We start from the raw sequence: 22,934 nt of genomic DNA, 5'->3' as shown, positions 1-22,934 counted from the left end.
TTATTATTAATTAATTATTTTATTAATTATTAATCAAATTTTGCAGTGACTAATGTTTATATCGTATATATATAAATATATCTCTTATGTGAATACATGGGTACAAAAGTATGTATACACGATCGTATACATGCTCTCGTAGTTAGGTATACATAAGAAATATAAGTCGTATATATAAATATATATGAATATATATATTTATATCACATTAATTATCTTGCATAGACAAGGTTTATTTTAATAAATAAATTAATATCTAGCCAACTTTATTTGGCAATTTCAATAAGACAAGTAAATAAAATTAATGGGGGTGTCTTGTCATATAATAAATTAAGAAGCTATTCCTAAGCCACAAAATGTATAATGTGGCACATAGCAAGTTAATAAAACCAATATTTCACCCCCCCTTCATGGCACGATTCATTGAACTTCTATATTACTTGGAATGATATATTTTATCGGCTAAGTTATGGAAGTTTGTTTAAAAAAAAAACGCAAGGCATATTATGCAATATAATCGCACAACCTAGATATATTGGGAAGTCTAACGAATTTGAAGTTAATCCTTTTATCAATATGAAAGATATAATTCTCTATCAAGCATTTGAATTAAAAATAAAAGAAAGACTTAATATATGATCAATACTTCCAATGATATCAAAAAAAGAGAGAAGAATTTTTTTTCACAAGCATTATTATCGTGTGCCGAGAAGCTTCTCCAGGAAGCCAAAATGCTAAACGCGTTGAGGAGAATGCTATGTTTTTCTCGTGACTCCTTGGGTGGATTTGGAATTCCGCCTAGTATTAGGGTGAATCAAGGAGGAAAAACGTTTTTGTTGAATACATAAGAGAATAGGGAAATAGAATGATTCACTCTAGCTTTTGGAAAAACGACACGAAACAAGGGTTGCTCAGCATTTTCAGTCTTTTCAGCTCTGTTAGTTCGAAGTATAGAGGGTTTGCAGTGCGGAAGACACTTACCAAACATTTCATCTTTTATAGATCATACCAGGTCATAATACCTTTCTTGAACCTTGCGATTTATGCTTTACTCTTTCATTATTTCTTAATTTCGGAAATATAGTGGGAGAAATGCAGAAATACAACTGTTGTATGTAACTTGCTTAGAGTTTATAGAGTTACTTGGAAATTGTATGGGGTTAAACCTTTATGCTGTCTTATAAAGTATATTAGTTACTGTTTCTGCTTAAGCAATTATTCATGACTAGTATGATGTTAATCCATGAACACTGAGTAGGGTTTTTGGGTAGTTTGAAAAAAAAAAGGTAATATACGTACTACATCTGCCATTTCTTTATCTGCTATTAATTCAGAAATAACTACGTTATTAGTATTTAAGAAGGGTTTATATAGTTTAACTGTATATTTCTTCTTCTCTTCCATAAGATGATGTATGTATAAATTCCTGTACATCTAAGAATGATCATTCTATCTCTTAAATCTGATTTAGGAAGAGAGAAAAGAATTAAGAACCCGTACTACTGATTTTGGGTTAAGGGGTTTGAATATTTTGCAAACAAAAGAGGAATGGAAATGTGTCTTACCTCTGCTTCCTGTATCATGAAAGGTAAATAAATTTCTGAAAATTTTGCATTATTAGGGAATTTGCATTATTAGGGAGGAAAGAATAGTAGGAAGTCTCAACCTATGTATTTTGTCTCTGCATTCTGACATATCTTAGATTTATACAGATTTATATATATACACATACATGTGTATCAATGTACAAGTATACAAATATATATGTATGTGTATGTATACATATAATGGAAGATTATTGGGTGAATGGTTGTATGTATTTAATTGCATTTTCTATTAAAAAAAATGTCAGATAGTTCTAGAACATTGTGGTTTCTCTTAACTATCTAGTAGGGTTAGAGAATACTTCAAATGGAAAAGAAGCCTACTCATTGTTTGCTAATGGCCATCTTAATCTCTGTAACTGCAACCATTTTGATGTTTATTTATTTATTTTTAAATGAGTTAATGTATAAGTTTCTTGAAAGGAGCAATCCATCCTATTCGGTTATTAAAAATAGGGGCTGTTAGTTTGTATCATTTTTTTAACAACCCAAACGAATATGGGGAGATATATATATATATATATATATATATATATATATATACAAACATATATACGTGCATATCAAGGTTGCATGGGTACGGGGGTACTCGGAGACGTTGGAGACTGGTACCGGTACTGGTACGCCTATTTTTTCAAAATAGGAGATGGGGGTACTTGGAGATGCCAATTTTTTTTAAAATACAAATTAATAATTTATAGAAAATCTGAAAATATAATGACATTGAACTTTCAAAACAAGAATTAACATTCACTTTGAAGTTTAAGTACACAAATGTGAAATGAGTCAAATCAAAATGTCATACAAATGTTTGAAAATGGGTCTCACGTCGGTGGTTTTTTCTTCTGCCCATGCATCGCGACAAACTTTTTGACTTTTATGCGTGTTATTTAGGGTGGAGACGGCAGGGTTTGTTGACGTGGAGTATCCTATGTGTAGAGACGTCTCCTGACGGGTCTCCGATACGGGAGACGCATACCAGTCTCTGGTACGCATTCTAGGGGGTTGGGTACGGGTACCCATGCAACACAGGTGCATATATATGTGTGTGTTTGTATGTAAGCATGGATGTATAATACTTCATACCGATATGTGTATAATATATGGATTATTGAACCCTTAAACAATGTAATAAGATGGAAACAATTATGCAAGTAGTGTCCCTCAGATTTAGAACGGATACTTGTCTAGTCTTGTGTTTAGAAGACTTCTGACCCCTTAATTAAGCTTACTTAGATTTGTCTAAATCTGATTAGTCAAAACGTCAACGTCGGACAACTTATCTAATTGAGATTACCCCCCTCTTGGTTATGAAATTAACTAATACCCTAGCCTAGGAAGGTTGTGGGTGGAAGGGCACCGTTGTACATCGATGTAGATAGCATCACTATTGAGAGATTACTCTCAAGATGCCAGTACAACAAGGACATGCCAGACACATATATTTATTCCATACTTATGAGGTGGATGTACAACACGGGGCTCTTATGCCCCTATTTTCCCAAGCTAGAGATTTAGTTAAAACATCATAAATCATTGCAATCTTAAATGAGAAAGAAATTAACGATAACATTTTAGAGTACTGAAACTGTTAACAAATGAACGCTAAACATAAGTTTGGCTTTAGTTCCCTTTTGAGTTTAGTTTAACTCCTTTGAACCTAGACTTATTGCTGAGAAGGTTGAGATCATTGACAATGCGTTAATTCATGCTTGCAGTGCAAAACCTTGACCAAGGTGGTGCTGCGTAATGCAAGCATTCGTCTGATCATTAGTACTAGATACACCTCTAGTTAGAAACATCATGCTAGTAGTGAGTTACCCTTAGTGTATGACAAGCTAATGCGTGTAGGTCCTAACACCAAGTCTCAGATGGCATTGAGTTCCTCTTCTCATTACCTCCTTGCGAAGGGCCAAGCCAATTTAGTTGGATATGGCACAGGGGACTAGATAGTCTGTGGTTGGGCGGAAAAACGCTAATGATACTTTCCCTCGTCACTGGTATCATGACAGAGTTATGAAGTTCAGAATGTTAGCATCAGTTGAAATGTACTCTCTAAATCCTCTCTCTCTTTCATGTAATGCAATGTTGTTTATTTCCTTATCCTACATATATGTTTGATTTAGTTCAATATAATTACTTCCAGTTATTGTTATCTTTGTTTAAAAAAAATAAAAATCTCTTCCTTTTATGTTGAGTTCAAAATTGATCATGCTAGCGGTTTTATTTATTAACGACTAGTTTTGTTTTTCCAGTTTATTTATTGTATAAATGTTTCAGTTAAATTTACGTATGTTACAATTGTGAAGCATTGCTTGTCAATCTATAAATTTGGAATAAATGATAGTGTAGTTGAATCCATTAAATAAACAAAACTTTGTCATTCCTGAGTGTGGAGATTATTTCCTTTAAGTTATAAAAGGAAAAGAATACTTGAAATTGATGATGTTTTTTTAATAATATGAAAACTATTACTTGAGCATATATAAGACATTCTAAGATCTGTAAGATTATTTGCAACAACATTATATGTCTAATAATAAATGTAGAGTATAAAAAACGGTGCAAATAATCTTGATTGCCAGAACCCCTTAAGACAACCCTTGTTGATAAGTGATGCTGCTCTAGCATGCAGCTTCATGCAACTCCAGTTTGGACATGAAGCTATCCATTCATCACCATGCGTAAGCTATTTTTAGTTAATAGTTTTTTTTTGTTTATTCATGCAAATAAAGCATGTACTCCAGCATGCATAAATCCTTAGGACTATTTTTAGTTTTGTTTTTTGCATGAGTTTGTTTTTAGTAAATAAAGCATGTTGTGCATGCACTTATTGTATTCTTAATTTAGGGAGTAGTTTGCTTTTTTTAGTTTGAGAGCCTTAGTAGCTTTCCATGCAAAGCTAGGAATATATTTAGAACTGCAGTTATTATTTATTCTTCTAGACTACAAATTCTTTATATATACAGCCTCTATGTAATTTTTTAATTAAGCTTCAATAAAGATATTGGTGTTTTCTTCTTTTTGCTGTTATTGTTTGCTAATCAGTTGGTTCAGAGAGGATAGGTCAGGTTCAAAATTCTACAAGTGGTATCAGAGCAGGTAAAATTGTTTTGGGTTAAAGTTTTATTGTTGGAATTTCGCCAAAGTTAATCATGTCGAATTCTAACCATATGCCCATTCCAGAATTTGATGGGAATGATTATGATTATTGGTGCATTAAGATGCTGACCTTTTTGATTGGAAAAGATTTGTGGGAGATTATTGATTCAGGTTATGAAGAGCCAACTGATTGGAATGCCCTTACAGCCAATGAAAGAACAACAAGAAAGGAAGCAAGGAAAAAGAATGCTCAAGCTTTGTTTTACATTCAGATAGCTCTTGATAAGAGCTTATTTCCAAGAATATCAGGAGCAACAACTGCCAAAGATGCCTGGAAGACTCTACAAGAAGCTTACCAGGGTAGTGATCAAGTTAAAGTGGTCAAGCTTCAGACATTGAAGCGAGAGTTTGAGAATTTGAAGATGCAAGAAGCTGAAAGTATAAGTGATTATTGTGTCAGAGTCAAAGATGTAGTCAATAAAATGGCTACACTTGGAGAAATTGTAAGCAATGAAGTTTTGATTAAAAAGGTGTTGAGATCTTTGACACCCAGATGGAATCATGTAGCAATAATCATAGAAGAAAGCAAGGATTTGACAAAACTACAGTTTGATCAACTGGTTGGATCCCTAATGTCTCATGAAGAAAGATTGAAAGATTCTTTTGAGTGTGTAGAGAAAACGTTTTCCTCGAAATTGCTAATCACAAAAGATGAAGATACAAGCAGCAGTAGTGCCCAAATCAATCAAGGCCAAGGTAAAGGGCAAAGCCAAAATTCTTCAAGAGGTAGAGGAAGAGGTGGCTCAAGAGGAAGTGGTGGTTTCAGAGGAAGAGGTAGAGGCAAATTTGATAAGAGAAATGTTCAATGTTACCATTGTAATAGGTATGGCCACTTTGAAAGAGAATGCAGATTGAAAGAAGGTAAAAGTGCTAACTATGCTCAAGAAAGTAGTGACAATCCTTCTGATCACTTATTTTTATCTTATGCCACGGGTGAAAATACTAGTAAAGATGTTTGGTACCTAGATTCTGGATGCTCTAACCATATGACAGGGAATGAGAAGTTGTTCTCAACAAAGGATGGAAGTTTCAAATCCAAGATCCAGCTTGGTGATGATAAATCATTGGAGGTTGCTGCCAAAGGAGCTATGGAGGTCCAAACAAAAGAAGGTATAAAGAGTATTCATGATATTTATTATACTCCACAATTGAAGCACAATTTGTTAAGTGTTGGGCAGCTATGTGAGAAAAATTATAAAGTAGTCTTTGAGAATAAGACTTGTACTATCTATGATAAGAATAAGGATAATAGGGTGATCACTGTTGTTCCTATGACAAGAAATAGGATGTTCTCCTTGAGGTTTGGTGAACATAACAACAGTTTGGCAAATATGGCTTATGAGGATTCAAGTTGGTTATGGCATCTCAGGTATGGGCATTTAAATTTTCATAGTTTGAAGTTTCTAACCTCACATGCATTAGTTTCTGGTTTGCCCAAGGTTGAGGAACACAAGGAGGTTTGTGAAGGTTGTGCTAAAGGAAAGCATGCAAGAGAAAAGTTTCCAAAGGGCAATGCATGGAGGGCTCATCACCCACTTCAGCTTGTTTATTCAGATATATGTGGTCCTATGCAGACTAAGAGTTTGGGTAGGTCATCATATTTCATCACTTTTATTGATGATTACTCACGAAATTGTTGGGTATATTTTTTGAAGGCCAAAGATGAAGCCTTGGATACATTCAAGAAGTTTAAAGCCCTTGTAGAAAATGAGAAAGGGTGCAAGATCAAATGTTTAAGGACTGATCGTGGAGGAGAGTTTTGCTCAAAGGCTTTCCAAAGTTATTGTGATTTTAATGGCATCAAGAGGCAACTTACTACTGCATACACACCTCAACAGAATGGAGTAGCTGAAAGGAAGAATCGTACTGTGGTTGAAATGGCAAGGTGCATGTTACAAACCAAGGGATTGAGCAATTCTTATTGGGGAGATGGAGTTGCTACAGCGGTGTACATCCTCAACCGTAGCCCCACCAGTGCACTAGAAAAGATGACTCCTTATGAAGCTTGGTATGGTAAAAGGCCTAATGTTAATCATTTCAAAGTTTTTGGTTGTTTGGCTTATGTGCATGTACCGGATCAAAATAGACAGAAGTTAGATGCAAAGAGTGAGTCGTGTATTTTTATTCGGTATAGTGAGAAAAGCAAGGCTTATAGATTGTATAATCCCCTCACTAACAAGCTTATTGTCTCAAGAGATGTGATTTTTGATGAAGGGGGAGTTTATGGTCATAAAAAAGGCCATGTTGAGAAGCCAAAATCTATTTTGAATGATGATATAATTGCTGATATTGATCATGAGCAGCCATCTAATGTTTCTATATCTAGTGGTTTAACTCCACCAAGCAATCCTTCATCAAGTTCTTTAGTACCAAGTTCAAGTCCAGCTTCTTCTCCAAGTTCTACAAGGAAAGTAAGGAGATTGAGTGATATCTACCAAAAGAGTGGAAATCAAGTACATGAAGAAAACCCAATAGGTGAGACAGTGAATTTTGCTTTATTGGCCAAGGCTGATTTTGAACCATCATGTTTTGAAGATGCATGTACTAATGAAGTTTGGGTGAAAGCCATGGAAGAAGAGATGGATTCCATTCACAGGAATGACACTTGGGAGTTAACAGAACTTCCACATGACAAAAAAAGGATTGGCACCAAATGGGTCTACAAGACCAAATTTAACAGTGATGGGAGTGTTGAAAGACACAAGGCAAGATTAGTTGCTAAAGGCTTCACACAGAAATATGGAATTGACTATGAAGAGACATTTGCACCAGTAGCAAGACAAGAGACCATACGAATGCTGATTTCATTAGCAGCTCAGAAGAAGTGGAGCATACATCATATGGATGTGAAAAGTTCCTTCTTGAATGGGTACTTAGAAGAGGAAGTATATGTGGAGCAGCCACAAGGTTTTGAAGTGGAAGGAAAAGATAATTATGTCTACAAGTTGAAGAAGGCTTTGTATGGCCTCAAGCAAGCACCAAGAGCGTGGTATGCCAGGATTGATGGATACTTTCAGGAGAATGGCTTCCAGAGAAGTAAGAGTGATCCTACCCTATACTACAAACAAGAAGGTACTGATATTCTCATCATAAGTTTGTATGTTGATGATCTTTTGTATATGGGTAGTAGTTCTAAGATGAAAGATGAATTCAAAGCTGCTATGATGAAAGAATTTGAGATGAAAGATCTTGGTCTAATGAAATATTTTCTAGGAATGGAGGTTTATCAAAGTAAGGATGAGATTTTCATTTGTCAAACAAAGTATGCACAGGATATGCTGAAGAAATTTAATATGACTGATTGTAACCCTACCTCCACTCCAAGTGCTCATGGAGATTTGTTATGTAGAGATGATGGTGCTGATTTAGTTGATGAGACAACTTACAAAAGTATTGTGGGGAGCTTGATGTTTCTAACCCACACGAGGCTAGATATTGCTTATTCAGTTTCACTTGTTTCAAGGTATATGACAAATCCATCTGAAATATATATGAAAGTAACCAAGAGGATTTTGAGGTATGTGAAAGGGAATTCAAGTTTTGGTATTCATTACTACCCTTCTGAAAAGTTCAATCTAGTAGGTTTTAGTGATTCAGATTGGGGAGGTAGTATGGATGACCGTAAATCTACATCTGGAAATTGTTTTTCTTTTGGTTTTGGTTTAATTACCTAGAGCTCAAAAAAGCAAAGTATTGTTGCCCTCTCATCTATAGAAGCGGAGTATGTTGCAATTACCTCAGCAGGTACACAAGCTCTTTGGCTCAGAAAAGTTTTGGAAGAAATTGGAGAAAAACAAATTCAGCCTACAGTAATTTATTGTGACAATGTGAGTGCCATCAAGTTAGCTAAGAATCCGGTTCATCACAGCAGAACTAAGCATTTTGATTTGAAATATCACTTCATACGAGATTTGGTGCAAAAGAAGGATGTCGAATTGAAGCACATCAACACCCAGGATCAGCTAGCAGATATATTCACCAAAGTGGTTGCGAAAGCTCAGTTTATAGCACTATGAGATAAGATTGTCAGCCCTCTCAGCATCAAGGGGGAATATGTTGATAAGTGATGCTGCTCTAGCATGCAGCTCCATGCAACTCCAGTTTGGACATGAAGCTATCCATTCATCACCATGCATAAGCTATTTTTAGTTAATAGTTTTTTTTTGTTTATTCATGCAAATAAAGCATGTACTCCAGCATGCATGAATCCTTAGGACTATTTTTAGTTTTGCTTTTTGCATGAGTTTGTTTTTAGTAAATAAAGCATGTTGTGCATGCACTTATTGTATTCTTAATTTAGGGAGTAGTTTGCTTTTTTTAGTTTGAGAGCCTTAGTAGCTTTCCATGCAAAGCTAGGAATATATTTAGAACTGCAGTTATTATTTATTCTTCTAGACTACAAATTCTTTATATATACAACCTCTATGTAATTTTTTAATTAAGCTTCAATAAAGATATTGGTGTTTTCTTCTTTTTGCTGTTATTGTTTGCTAATCAGTTGGTTCAAAGAGGATAGGTCAGGTTCAAAATTCTACAGCCTTGACCCTGATCTTGATTTTGTGACATTTACATAATTGTTACTAGGTGCAGTTTTTGCAAACCAATTAATATTGATTTGTGTCCGTGCAGAAATTAAACAGTAGAGAAAAGAGGTGGGCGTGCGTATTTTCATAATAATTATTGATTTAGTTGTTATCTTTTTCGTACCGCCATTATTCTGTCTAGTTAGGTTGTGAGATTCCTTCCATTTCAGGACACTACAATTTGTATCAAAGCATAAAGATTTGCTCAGCTTTTGTCTGACTAAAAAATCCGATTCTTCATTTTACCTAACATTTTAAACAGGGTGCTGTGCTGCTTTCCCTGAATTTTTTTGTCTTTATAGTTGCTTGAAAAATATTTGCCTGTTTAGGTGCTCTTGATAAATCTTAGAAAGGATATTTGTTACTCATTGATGAAACCTTAGGATATATATTGTAGGAAACATTTAATAAAGTAATGGGTTTTCAATTTTTGATGTTTTTAGTAATACTTCTAGTGATATTTTTACTGATTGTAGATTGAAAGTGAATCCTCCAATCTTTATTATTAGCTTTGTAGCATTCACTAGACAATCTATCAATGCCAAGGTTTTTTCTATTGTCTCAATAAGATTTCCTCTTTATTTATATTATTATTTAATATTATAGCTTTTCTTAATTAATTTTCTTAGGGATAATATTTTACAAATATTTTGAACATCTCTATATGTGCTATTTTTATCATTTGCAATAAAGAAATCATTTGCCAATAGTCTCTTTATACTCCCTTTTTTAACATATCAAAGAAATATTTTGAAACTCTCTCTATGCATTTTTATTTTGTAAATGTCTCCAAATTATGCTTACTTCCTCTATTTCATCAATAAAATCAACATTGCTAAGATCAAGTTGAAGCTTAGATTCAATAGTAAGAAATCTCTCTTAAATATTATTCTTAAAACTTATTCTATCCCTAGCACATTTTTGCCCAACAATTTGAAAAGTAGCCTTGTAGCCTTTCACCAAGCTCTTCTAATAGTTAATTTTCAACTTGACAATATTTTTTTTGTTAATTTTCCCTAAGATCCTAATTCCCTCCCAACAATCTTTGTTCTTTATGAACTTATTTTTTATTTTGAATACATTTTCATTTCTAATGTTATAAACATTATTTGTACCTTTAATCAAAGTATTGGCTTCACTAGGATAATAATCATACATGATACATAGATTGATTTGATCCATAATTATTATTTTTAAATTAGAAATGAATTTTATGGGTGTACAATTTATCTAACGTGGAATATATTATCTTTCCATTTTTTTTACTATTGCACCATGTGAACCAAATTTCCTTATTATTTTTGGTTGCATCAGATAGTTTCAACATATTTTTTTCCTTAACCAAAAGTATTGCTCATTGCCCTTCCATATCAAAGGAATCCACCAATTTTATCTTCATCGCGTTCAATCATATTAAAGCCTTCACCAAAAATCCAATAAATTTTTCATAGAGATGAGACAATCCAATTTTAGAGCTTTATTATATCTTTGTAATCATTTGTAGCATATATAGAACAAATATCAAATTTGATATTATCATTTTCAATGATAACCCAATTTTCTTTATAGCAAGGGGAACCACCAAAATTATTAACATAGTTGGACCATCTCCTATTGATCAAAATGGTAGCACCTTCTTTATTTCTTGGTATGGTCAAAAGTATGAAAATTAAAATTTTATTCCAAAAAAAACTTCAAGACACTATCTAAGTGAAATTTAAATCCGTCAATTTATTGTAGAAGCATATCTAAGTCCTTATTGTTATACAAATTTCATACAATATTTTTTTTGTTAGGACATTTAAATCCCCTAATATTTCAACTAATATATTTAATCAACATATGTTAAGAGGAGGGATTTATAGGTGCTTGATTGTTAAATAATCTATTAAAACATCTGGGATTCTCTCTTCTTTGTTTTTCTTTCTCGATTTCTAAGAGTTGTCCCCTTTATTAAATTATTTTACTTTTATTTCTATCATCTTTGTTGCTCTCCAACATAACATTTTGTTCCAAAGAATCCATTGAAATATAGGATTTAAGAAACTCTTATTATTAATTTGATTTTCTTGTAAGATTACATAAATAGTAGCATTAAGGAAATTAGAATTTTGTTTACAACATTTTCTTCTTTTAATTTATCATTTTTCTTCCTAGAAATGTTTTGATTGCATGAATCTCAAGTTCACCTACTATATTAAATTTCATATCTATTTATCCTTTCTAATATCATTGCTATTATTCATATCAGAGTTTTCCTCCCAAACTTTTCTTTTGAACCTCATCATAGCTCATATGATTTTCATTATTATTTTTATGAAACTTTTTAAGAAACAAGCTTGTTATTGTTAGATAAGTAAATAACTAAAGAAATATTTATTTTAATGCCCACATTTCTTACATAAGAAACAATCATTTAAATCCTCAAAACATTCAATTTTATATTTATCAACATTTTCCCCGACTTAAATTTGATGACTTAAAGGATTTGAGTTTCATTATTTAATGAAAGAAGGATTTTAATATAATGTGAGGCTATGTAGCCCTATTCTACCTAAAACATTTAGCCAATAAGATTAAGTAGTTGAGGAAAAAAAGGTGCACAAATTTAGTAGAATATTTCTAATAGTCACCCAATTTGAGATATAACAAGCAATAATTTAATCATTAGAAGCCTTTAGGACCAAGAAATAGTTTTAATAATGGACTTTCCTATATTCTAGTATATTTTACTCAAAACCCTTTGTTGCATATCATGATGTTTGAAGAAAACTAACATATGAAACCTTTTGTAACATTTAAAAAAATGATATGTCTCCCCCCACAAGTTAAGTAGTTATTCATTAAAAAATTCTTGGATGGAAGATTATCATTTTCCAAACAAGCTAGAAATATGAAAACATTTTTTAATCAACCATATTCTTTCTAATAACTTCCAAAATTTCTTGGTTTGGATTGACTTGGAGGGTCCCAAGCAAAAGAGAGTCCTTATTGATTTGTTGTGCTCCAAAGAATTCTTCACTACATTGTCCACTGTTTTCACTTCTAGCTTTGAACATCATTCAATATAAGGGAATTATGTGCTTTTTTGCATTTAGAATATCTTTGTAATATTTTTTGGTTATCTTTACACTTTCTCCCTCCTTTGAATCGAAATATTAAGTTTCAGTCTCCATAAAGAAACACATTCAAACAATGAATCTGATTGAAGCCAAAGTATATGTCATAAAATCCTTAGGAGATATAGTGTACATGACATTTTATGCAAAGCACTAAATAATTGACCATTAATTTAAAAATGTGTTTAAAAATGACAAGCTAAAGCAAATTAAAACTAACATTAAAATTCCAAATTGTTGAACAAAAACACAATTCAATAACTAAATCAAAGGAGAATTGGGATGAATAAGACCAAGAATGATGAAGATGAATCTTCAATAGGTATTCTTTTCTATTTACATGGGCACTCTTCATACTACTTGTTTCTTATTCTTCTACCCACACAACTATCCAAGATGTATTCTATCTCCTCCTTATTTGAAGTAGGTACTAGAATATTCCACTGCACTTCCTCTATTTAATCTCCAATACCCACTTCATGATACTTTGTCAATTATAAAATATTAAACATAGGTGGAATGTTAAGCCCACTTGGAAACACTACTTTAGAAGCATTTCCTGAATCATGCTTCTTCAGGATTTTGCATGCCCCAAATTTCTTCATCTTTAACTTATTTTATGTTCCAATTGGAAACATCACTTTTCTTAAATGAACCATGAATTGATCTCCATTCTAAAATTTCTTATATCTTCTCTTTCCATCTGTCTTAGCCTTGCACTGAATATTCATCTTATTAATATTCTTTCTCACCTCTTCATACAAATTCTTCAAGTTCTCTATAAAGTCTTAAACTTCAACACTACTCTTTTCTCCTTTATCCATCTTCCTTAATTTTGAAGCATTTCTAGGTATACTTCCATATATAATTTGGAATGGTGTTTTACCAGTGCTCTTATTGATAGAGTTGTTGTAAGAAATTTTTGCTTGTGAAAAAATCAAATCCCCTCCCTTGGTCTTATCTCCTAGTAAGCATCTCAGGAGGTTACCCAAACTCCTATTTACCACTTTGTTCTGTCCATTTGTCTATGGATGGTGTGCACAATTTAAATTCAAATTTGTCTTTAACTTCTTCCATAATGTCCTCTAGAAATAACCACCAGACTTGATATCTTGACTTGATATCTTGATCTGAAACTATGCTTTTTGGTAGACCATGTAGTCTCACCTATTAGGATTAAGGAGTCATCTACCTTGTAAATCCTATGACATGGTTCCAACATCCTTGGAAAGTGTCCTAAGGCACTTAGGGTGTATTGGGAAAATAATCTATAATATTCAATTCTCACCATTGTTTGTAATACATTCATAAGGGTTGATGGGTTACACTAGCACCAGTAAAAGTGGGTTGTGAACACAAATATTTAATATTGTTTCCCCCACTTATGGATGTATGGAATAAGATATTTAATGATTTAAGAATGTGGAAAAAGAGTAACCTATGGACCTCTCCAAGTGGGAGTATGGAAGATGCAACATACGTCTCTTAGTTTTGGATAATTTCTTATATTTAATGTAATGTTTATCTTGCAAGTATAGGTGTCCATGTTGGAGGGAAGGTATTGGAAGCTAAACCAATGTCTTTTTGAGTTCCGTGGAGGAATTTCAAGGATTTTGGTTGAGAGGAATACAGAGTATTCTTTGGGAAACTTTATTGGTGGTTTTGGAGCTCTTGCCATTCTATAAATTTAACCTTTAGGTGTAGATTTTTTGTGTAATAGAAATGTGGAACAACTGAATGTAGATTTATTTGCAGGAATGAAAAACAAATGGCCAGAGGCATAAGGAGGTTGTTCACATGTACATAGGTGTTGCTATGGTGGAGAAAAAAGAGAGAATGAAAATGATTGTATTGTAAGCACTTTTATTTTTGTTAATACAAGCTTGTCCTCTTTTCTTGGTGGAGTTTTTTCCTGCAAGGGTTTCTCTATGTAAATCCTATGTTATGTGTGGATGTTATATTACTGATTTATGCCTTATTGTTGCTATATTATGCTGATGTTAGCTATTATTATTTTGTTGTTATAAGTTCACATAAGACATGTTTATTAAGCATGGTTAAAGGTTGATTTTTGACATCATAAAGAAGAAGGATTTAATCATGGGTTTTCCACAATTAACACAACTTAATTTTTCAGATTTGCATACAAGTTTCAAATTTTCATGTTGATGCTATCTAAGCCTTGAATCTCATCCTTTGATTAATTTATTGGGTAGAGATTGATCTTCATAATCCTTGGTATTGAACTTGTTTATTTTCCAGCATTTGGTATCTGAGGGAAAGGTTAAAAGTTTTAGGTATTTCTCTATTTGTGGTTTCTTAGTTTGGAAATCTTGTGGAAATCATTTAGAAGGAATTAAAGGTTGTTGAAAGGCTTTTGGGGTTGCAATGAATGTTCTATGAATTAAAAATTTGTTTTGTAGACTTGTGAGATTGGAAGCCATGGATATTATCACTGTAATCTATGTTGGGCATTTGAACCTCATGCTTATGGATCTTCATGGAGTTTCTCATGCTTATGGATATTCACAGAGTTTGATAATATGTATGTATCCTCTTGTTTGGTGGTTTTGTTCCTTTATGTTGTGACCATGTGTAGTGAGAAGGTGTTCATGTTGGATTATGGACATCCCAGTCATAGGGAGATACACTAGCTGTTTGGACTACAATGTGGAATTCTTATGTTGGATTCATGGTTTTAGCCCATGGTTACATGACAACACTAGAAGATAAGCCATTGACCTCATTGATAGTTGTGGAGCTAATATGTTTCATATGGTTTAAACTCCTGAACAACTTTCCTTTCCTTTCTTGGGTTGCATTGATCTCTTTATTTTAGCTGTTGGGTTTTGTAGATTTTTGGTATTTTCATTATTCAAATAACATGTACAATATGAATGTTTGGATGTTTAAATGTATCTCAAATTTACAGTGATTGTTTTGCAAGTTTTACATGTTATCTAAAATCTATGGTATGTATATTTGTGCTATGGTTGGATTCAAGATATTTTTCATGGAGATAACTATTGGTTTGCATGGCTGCTTGGAATGTTCTTATTGATCTATGGTTACTCCTATGTGGGTTTTTTGGCGAAACATGTCTAGCATTGATTCTGGTGCCCCCGAGTCTTGGAAGTCCACATGTTATGCTTGATTAGCTTTGTTATGCATGACACTGATGTGAGGTTGAATCTTTAACTTATTTGATATTGGAGCACTAATTATGCATTTCTTCTTTGAGATGTTGCATATGAGTTGATCTTGTAGATTTCCTGATGAGGATTCGGTTTGGTAAGCCTTTGATGTTGTTCACCATTATTACATTAGTATTTTGATTCCATTGAGAAAATTATTATTCGGAGTACACAATATAGTTGATCATTTGAATCTTAGTTGTAGATTATGGTGCATGAGAAGCTTTGTTCACTTTCAGTGGAGTTTTGGTAATGATGTTGTTCATGATGTCATGTACTACTTAATATCACTTCCAGTGGGAGCTTTATGTAGTCACATAATGTGTTCTATCTTCTTTGTTTCAAGACTTTGGTTCTAAGTTGTTGTGGTTGCAGTGTATTGTGATCCATGAACAATCTTTGATTAGAAGATGGATGATCTTTTGCAATGGGTGTTGTTGTCATGTGGAGCTCTTGGATTCTGCCTCCAAATTGTAAAGTGAATTTGACATCTTTGGTTCTATTGACAAATAATGTGTAGTTATATCTTCTTGGTTTGGGGATCGTGGTTTAACTCTTCCTTTTTTTACCTCTTGGTTGAGATCTTTGATCAAGTTGGGGCCATGGAGGATCTTGAGTTAGGAGACGGTTGTCATGATGCTTGAAGAGATTGGTTACATGGTTATGGATGTGAATCCATTATGGACCTAAAGAGAAGACTGAGGAGACTACACCTAGTTATGGATGTGAATCCATTATGGACCTAAAGAGAAGACTGCCATTTATTATAAGCTTTATTGCTTGGTGTTGTGATCACATGACAATCTTGTTTCCCGCTCTTGGTCTACTCGATAGGTTAATAATCTGAGAGGTATTGTTCGCCTCATTATCAGATACATTCTTTATCTATTTCTTTTTTTCTCACGAGAATAAGTTTTGAATATAGAAGTTTCGAGGACTTGTTTGAGAAGAATATGCATGGTTTTATGGATTTTGTTGTTCTCCTTATTGTTGGTCTTAAGCTATGGATATAGTTTTCAGGAATTATTTAGAGGTATAGGAAATGGTTTGTGGCTTTGGTTATAATTCCCTTTGTTGTGAGAATGGATGGTTTGTTTGATCTACCTTTGGTATGAGAGTTTTACATCTATCGTTGTCATGTTTCATTTGATTGAATGCTAGATGTTGACATCCTTTCAGTATGGGAATGATGAGGGAGATCTTAGACTACATGTCTTGGTACATGTTAGTGTGGGACAAGGATATGGTTTGATTTGTAGGTTCTCTCTTTGGTCTTGTTTTTCTTCTTGGATGTTTGTATACACATGACTGAGTGTGAAGAACTTGGGATTACCATGGAGACTGATGGTGAGACAGGTATTGCACCTTTTTTGGTTGCAATATTTGCAAATCATGTATGTTTACTTGACATTATGTGATAGAGGAGTTAGTCACATCTTCTATGTGAAGTACTACAGATGGACTTCACATGCTTTGATCATTTTTAGATTTGGCATTACTCGTGTAGTGGGAGTTTTTGGATATATGTCAATTTATCTTTTTTGATATCTTTGGTTTGTTGATTATTGATGTGATAATGAGTTCACATGTTTCATTGGATTTGTATCTATGAGTTATACAATTTGTAGGTGAGTATAGCCTATTGATTGTAGTGAGATGACTCAAATGTGGATCTATATCCACAAGATTGTTTTAGTGATAAAGCAGACTTTGTTAGTTGACCTTGTCTGTGGTCATTTGTGCATTGGCATGTTGCTTTGAGATAGGTGGATGGTTATACAAGACTTGATTAAAGATTTAGAGTTGATATGTTGACAACATGAAGTTTTATCTATGTTGGTATACATTGGTTTGAGGTATGGTTAGCTTGGATGAATAGCAATTTGTCGTGGTTGCTATTTCAGATGTTATGAGTAAGGCATTTACTAAGAGATTTTGTTATCATTTGAATCTGATTCTTATGTTCATGTAGAGATTGGTGCAGGTTTTAGTGACAGTTGACATGGTTCACCTTGGCATGTTCCTTTTTTCTTCCATATGTGACATGTTGGAGGAATGAGGAGATTGTTGTTTGATGGTGGTTATTGTGGTTTCTTTTGCAGGCGTCTTGTTGAATCATGAGAGAATGGTGAAGATTTAGATGGTACATGGATGACTAAGGGATAGTTTTCCCTTGTTTGTGATTCCTATGGGTGTATTTACAATATATGATGTCAAGTGAGAGAATGTTAGGATTGAGGTTCCATCTACCTTGTAAATCCTATGACATGGTTCTGACATCCTTGGAAAGTGTCCTAAGGCAGTTAGGATGTATTGGGAAAACAATTTGTAATATTCAATTCTCACCATTGTTTGTAATACATTTATAAGGTGATGGGTTACACTAGCAACAGTAAAAGTGGGTTGTGAACAAAAATATTTAATATTGTTTTCCCCACTTATGGATATCTAGACTAAGATATTTCATGACTTTATAAAGTGGAAAAATAGTGACCTATGGGCTTATCTAAGTGGGAGTATGGAAGAGGCAACATGTGTCTCTTGGTTTCCGATTAATTATTACATTTAATGTAATGTTTATCTTGAAATTATAGGTGTTCATGTTGGAGGGAAGGTATTGGAAGTTAAACCAATGTATTTTTGAGTTTTGTGGAGGTATTCCGAGGGTTGTGGTAGTAAGGAATGAAGAATATTTGTTGGGAACCTTTGCTGGTGGTTTTGGAGCTTTTGCCATTCTACAAATTTAGCCTTTGGGAGTATATTTTATGTGCAATACAATTTTGAACAATTGAATGTAGATTTCTTTATAGGAATGAAGGATGAATGGGAGTCATAAGGTGGTTGTTCATATATACATAGGTTTTTCTATGGTGGAGACAAAAAGGAGAATGGAAGTGAATGTACTGCAAGCACTTTTATTGTTGTTAATACAAGCTTGTCCTCTCTTTTTGGTGGAATTTTTTCCCACAAGGGTTTCCCCATGTAAATCCCGTGTTATGTGTGAATGTTATGTTTCTGATTTATGCCTTATTATTGCTATATTATGTTAACAATAATTATTTATTGTTGTTATAAATTCACACAAGACAGGTTTATTAAGCATGGTTAATAGACTATTTTTTGGCATCATAAAGAAGGATCTAATCATGTGTTTTCCACAATTAAGGAAACTTAATTTTCAGATTTGCATATGAGTTTAAAATTTTCATGTTGCTGCTATTTAAGCCTTGAATCTCATCCTTTGATTAGTTTATTGGATAGAGATTGACCTTCACAATCTTTGGTATTGAACCTGTTTATTTCCCAACATCACCACCTCTTCGAAAAATAACCTTGCAACATGAACAACATCATTAGTCTTCCTTCAAGTAATGAAATATCCCATCTTTAAGGATCTATCCACCACCTCAAAAATGGAATCATGTCCTCTCTATGTCCTTGGTGAACCAAGAACAAAATCCATACTAATATCCTCATATGCCCTTACTAGTACAGTCATGGTTGATATAGCCTTGTATTATGTGTGGTTTCTTTTTTCATCTAACATACTCTACATTTTTGCAAAAAATATTAACATATTGCTACAATTGCATGACTAATAATCAATCTCATTGACAAGAGTAATGGTCTTATCTTGACCAAAGTGTCAAGCTAACCCTCTATTATGCTTCTCCTTAATCAAGTTCTCTCTAATGGAACTCTTTGGAATGCACAAATGGGCTTCCTTTGTATAACATGCCATATTGGATTAAAAAATCCAACCATCTGGTCCTGTCTAAAGTAATAGGCTCCAAACAAGCTCTCCAACTCTCTCAAGAATTAGGATCCCTTGGATGTAAACTCTCGAGTTCATGAAATCCAACAACTTCAATCTACATCTGTGTCAATAAATTCTTCCTTCTACTCAAGGCATCTACAACTTTGTTAGACTTTCCACTCTTGTGTTTCAAAATAAAAGTTTGACTCTACAAAATCTCAACTCATTTTAAATGCCTTTGATTAAGCTTTCCTTGACTATCCAAATTCTATAAATCTTGATGAAATAAATAAGACAAACTCTTTTAGAAAATGATAATGTCTAAACTATAACATAAAATTATTGATCATGTAAACAAAATACTTTTGCATCATTCAACTTTTCATTGAAATAAGAAATGGGCTTAGCCTCTTGACTTAATATTGTTCCTATGACATTACCACTAGCATCACAATCTACCTGAAATACCTTATTCAAATCTTAAAGTGCCAAGATAAGATTTTTTGTGACTTTTTGCTTCAATTTATCAAAACTCTTTGTTGCTCCTATATTTGACTTAAACTCTTTGGTGCAGTCACCGGTTAGGAGGGACCCCAAAGAGATCAGTCTGGACCGGTCAACAAGAGTAAGCACAACGGAAACATAAGGATATGATGAAGGCAATGCAAAACTAAATGAATTATATATTGAAAACTGATTACAATCAATTGGTAACAACCGGGTTACAGAAATCGGCTCATTGGCCTGCTAAAACATGCTTAATTACATAACAAATATTAGGATCTATCTTCTATGTTCTATATCTTAAATGATCTATATTTTAATGCTCAATTACAATGATTTATACAATCCAAGGGGATCCGGTCGGCTCAAAAAGGGATCAAATGCCAAAGAATAAGACCTAACATGTAAAAAAAGAACAAGGTCGACCTCCGTCAAAGAAATTCCTCCGAAAAATCCAAATGATGAAGTGCGGATCAAGGGGAAAGTTGGCCACACGCTAAGGAACATCTGAATAAATGCTAAGGGCTCCGCAAGCTACGAAAGGGATCCGATAGATTACAAATGCAAATAGGTCCAGGCAATCGGTACTAGAAAACTGTCTTGGAAACCGGTAGTGATAACTTGCCTAAAAATGATCCAAATGCTTTGTGGTTTGGGAATAAGGTAGATGATCAAGTCTTCAAGAAAAAATCCAACTCCTCGAGATCCGGTGAGCCAATGCAATAAAATGCAAAATGAAATGCTAAAACTGTAAAATAGAAAGCGAAATCAGAAAGGAAATATTTTTTGGCTGATGCAAGATTGTCACGAACCGGGGTGCTCTTGCATTAGACATTTGGGGTTGTTGAAAAAGTGAGTTTCTCACTTTGCTGGGGTTAGAGGAAAACCAAGGTGGTCTACCTCTACCTAAGCAATCCAAGATGAATCAACTAGTCTATCCTTCCACTTTACAAGATACTCCTTATACTGATTGCTCCGGGTACTATGCCCAATCCTACTGTCCAAAATTTCTTCAATCTGATCCAGTTCCTTCTGAGGCAACTATTTCTCCAAGTTTGCAATATTGTCCTCACTGAATTCTGGTTCATGATACTAATGTAGATCTGCAATGTTAAATATAGGTAAAATACTCAGACTATTCGGTAACTCCACTTCATATGCATTTCCGGAATTGAACTTTCTCAAAATCCTGCAAGGTCTAAACTTCCTCATCTGCAACTTGTTATAAGTTCCAACCGGGAATCTTTCTTTTCTCAGATACACCATCACTTCATCGCCAACTTCAAATTCTTTATGTCTCCTCTTCTCATCTGCTTTCTCCTTATACTTGTTGTTCATGTCCTCCAAATGTTTCTTAACTTGAATATGTAAGTCCTTTATGTGATCTGCAAATTCTTTTGCTTCTGAACTTCTCCGGTCTTCACCGCTAATATCTCTTAATTCTGATATATCTCTAGGGTGTGCTCCCATAACAATCTCAAAAGATGTCCTTCCAGTACTCCTGTTTACTGAATTATTGTAGGCAAACTCTGCTTGTGCAAGAATCGAATCCCAACTTCCGGTTTTGTCTCCAACTAAGCATCTTAACAAATTTCCCAAGCTCCGGTTAACTATTTATGTCTGTCTATCAGTCTGTGGATAAAAAGTAGAATTGAACTTCAAATATATCTTCATCTTCTTCCAAAGTGTTCTCCAAAAATAACCAACAAACTTTGTATCTCTGTCTTAAACTATGCTCTTAGGTAATCCATGCAATCTCACCACTTCCTTGAAAAATAGGTCAGATATATGCACTGCATCTGATGTCTTCTTACAAGGTATGAAATGAGCCATCTTCAAGAATCTATCCACTACTACAAATATAGAATCATTCCCTCTCTGTGTTTTAGGCAATCCAAGTATGAAATCCATGCTTATATCTTTCCAAGGTCTCTCCGGTACTGTCAAAGGTTTATACAATCCCACATTCTGACTATTACCCTTTGCAACTTGACAAACTCTACAAATTTGCACATATTTCCTAACATCCTTATGAATCTGGGGCCAAAAGTAATGCTCACTCACCACTGCTACTGTTTTATCAACACCAAAGTGTCTGGCTAATCCTCTACTATGTTTATCCTTTATTATATTCTCCCTCATAGAACTCTTAGGTATGCACAACTAAACTCCTTTGAATAATATCCCATCCTGAATGAAGTAATCCAACCACTTGCTTCTATCCACCGTAACTGGTTCTCTACATGCTCTCCAAGGATCTGCAAAATACGGGTCATCATCTTACAAGGTCTTCAATTCCTCAAATCCTAATACTGTCACTCCCATCTCTGTCAACAAATTCCTTCTTCTACTCAATGCATCGACAAATTTTTTAGATTTTCCACTTCTATGCTTCAACACAAAGGCGTAACTTTACAAAAATTCTACCCATCTCATATGTCTCTGATTCAACTTACTTTGACTGTTCAAATACTGCAAAGCTTGATGATCCGTATACAACACAAACTCCTTAGGCAACATGTAATGTCTCCAGTTCTTCAAGGCTTGAACTATGGCATAAAATTCTTGATCATACACTGAATATCTCCTTCGGGCATCATTCAATTTTTCACTAAAATAAGATACTGCTCTCCCTTCCTGATTCAATACGGCTCCAATTGCAGTTCCACTTGCATCACAATCCACTTGAAATACTTTGTTGAAATCCGATAAAGCTAACACAGGCTGCTTAGTCACTTTCTGCTTCAACAGTTCAAAACTTTTGTTTGCTCCGGTGGTCCACTTGAACTCTTTCCTATCTCCCCTCATTGTCTTAGTCATAGGGTTACAAACTGCACTAAATTTTTTGATGAACTTCTGGTAGAAAGTAGCCAATCCATGAAATGATCTTACCTCTCCAATGCTTTCCGGTGTAGGCCATTCAACAATTGCTTTTACTTTCTCAGGGTCCATCTTAAAACCATCCCCAGATATCACAAATCCCAAATAGACTATCTCTTCCTTCATGAAAG

At 33.9% G+C, this 22,934-nt stretch overlaps 1 long non-coding RNA gene across 1 annotated transcript; it reads left to right on the top strand.

Moving 5' to 3' along the window:
* The first annotated feature begins 679 nt into the window (after positions 1-679).
* LOC131859558 (uncharacterized) lies at positions 680-14,391 on the top strand. Its single transcript, XR_009359233.1, has 2 exons — positions 680-1,012; positions 14,224-14,391. It is a non-coding gene; the product is annotated as an uncharacterized LOC131859558 (long non-coding RNA).
* Positions 14,392-22,934: the final 8,543 nt, after the last annotated feature.

The sequence above is a fragment of the Cryptomeria japonica genome, chromosome 10 (genome assembly GCF_030272615.1).
Source record: "Cryptomeria japonica chromosome 10, Sugi_1.0, whole genome shotgun sequence".
In the NCBI taxonomy this organism is placed as follows: Eukaryota; Viridiplantae; Streptophyta; class Pinopsida; order Cupressales; family Cupressaceae; genus Cryptomeria; species Cryptomeria japonica.
The sequence above is the reverse complement of the archived record's forward strand: the minus strand, read 5'-3'. Positions and strand labels throughout refer to the sequence as shown.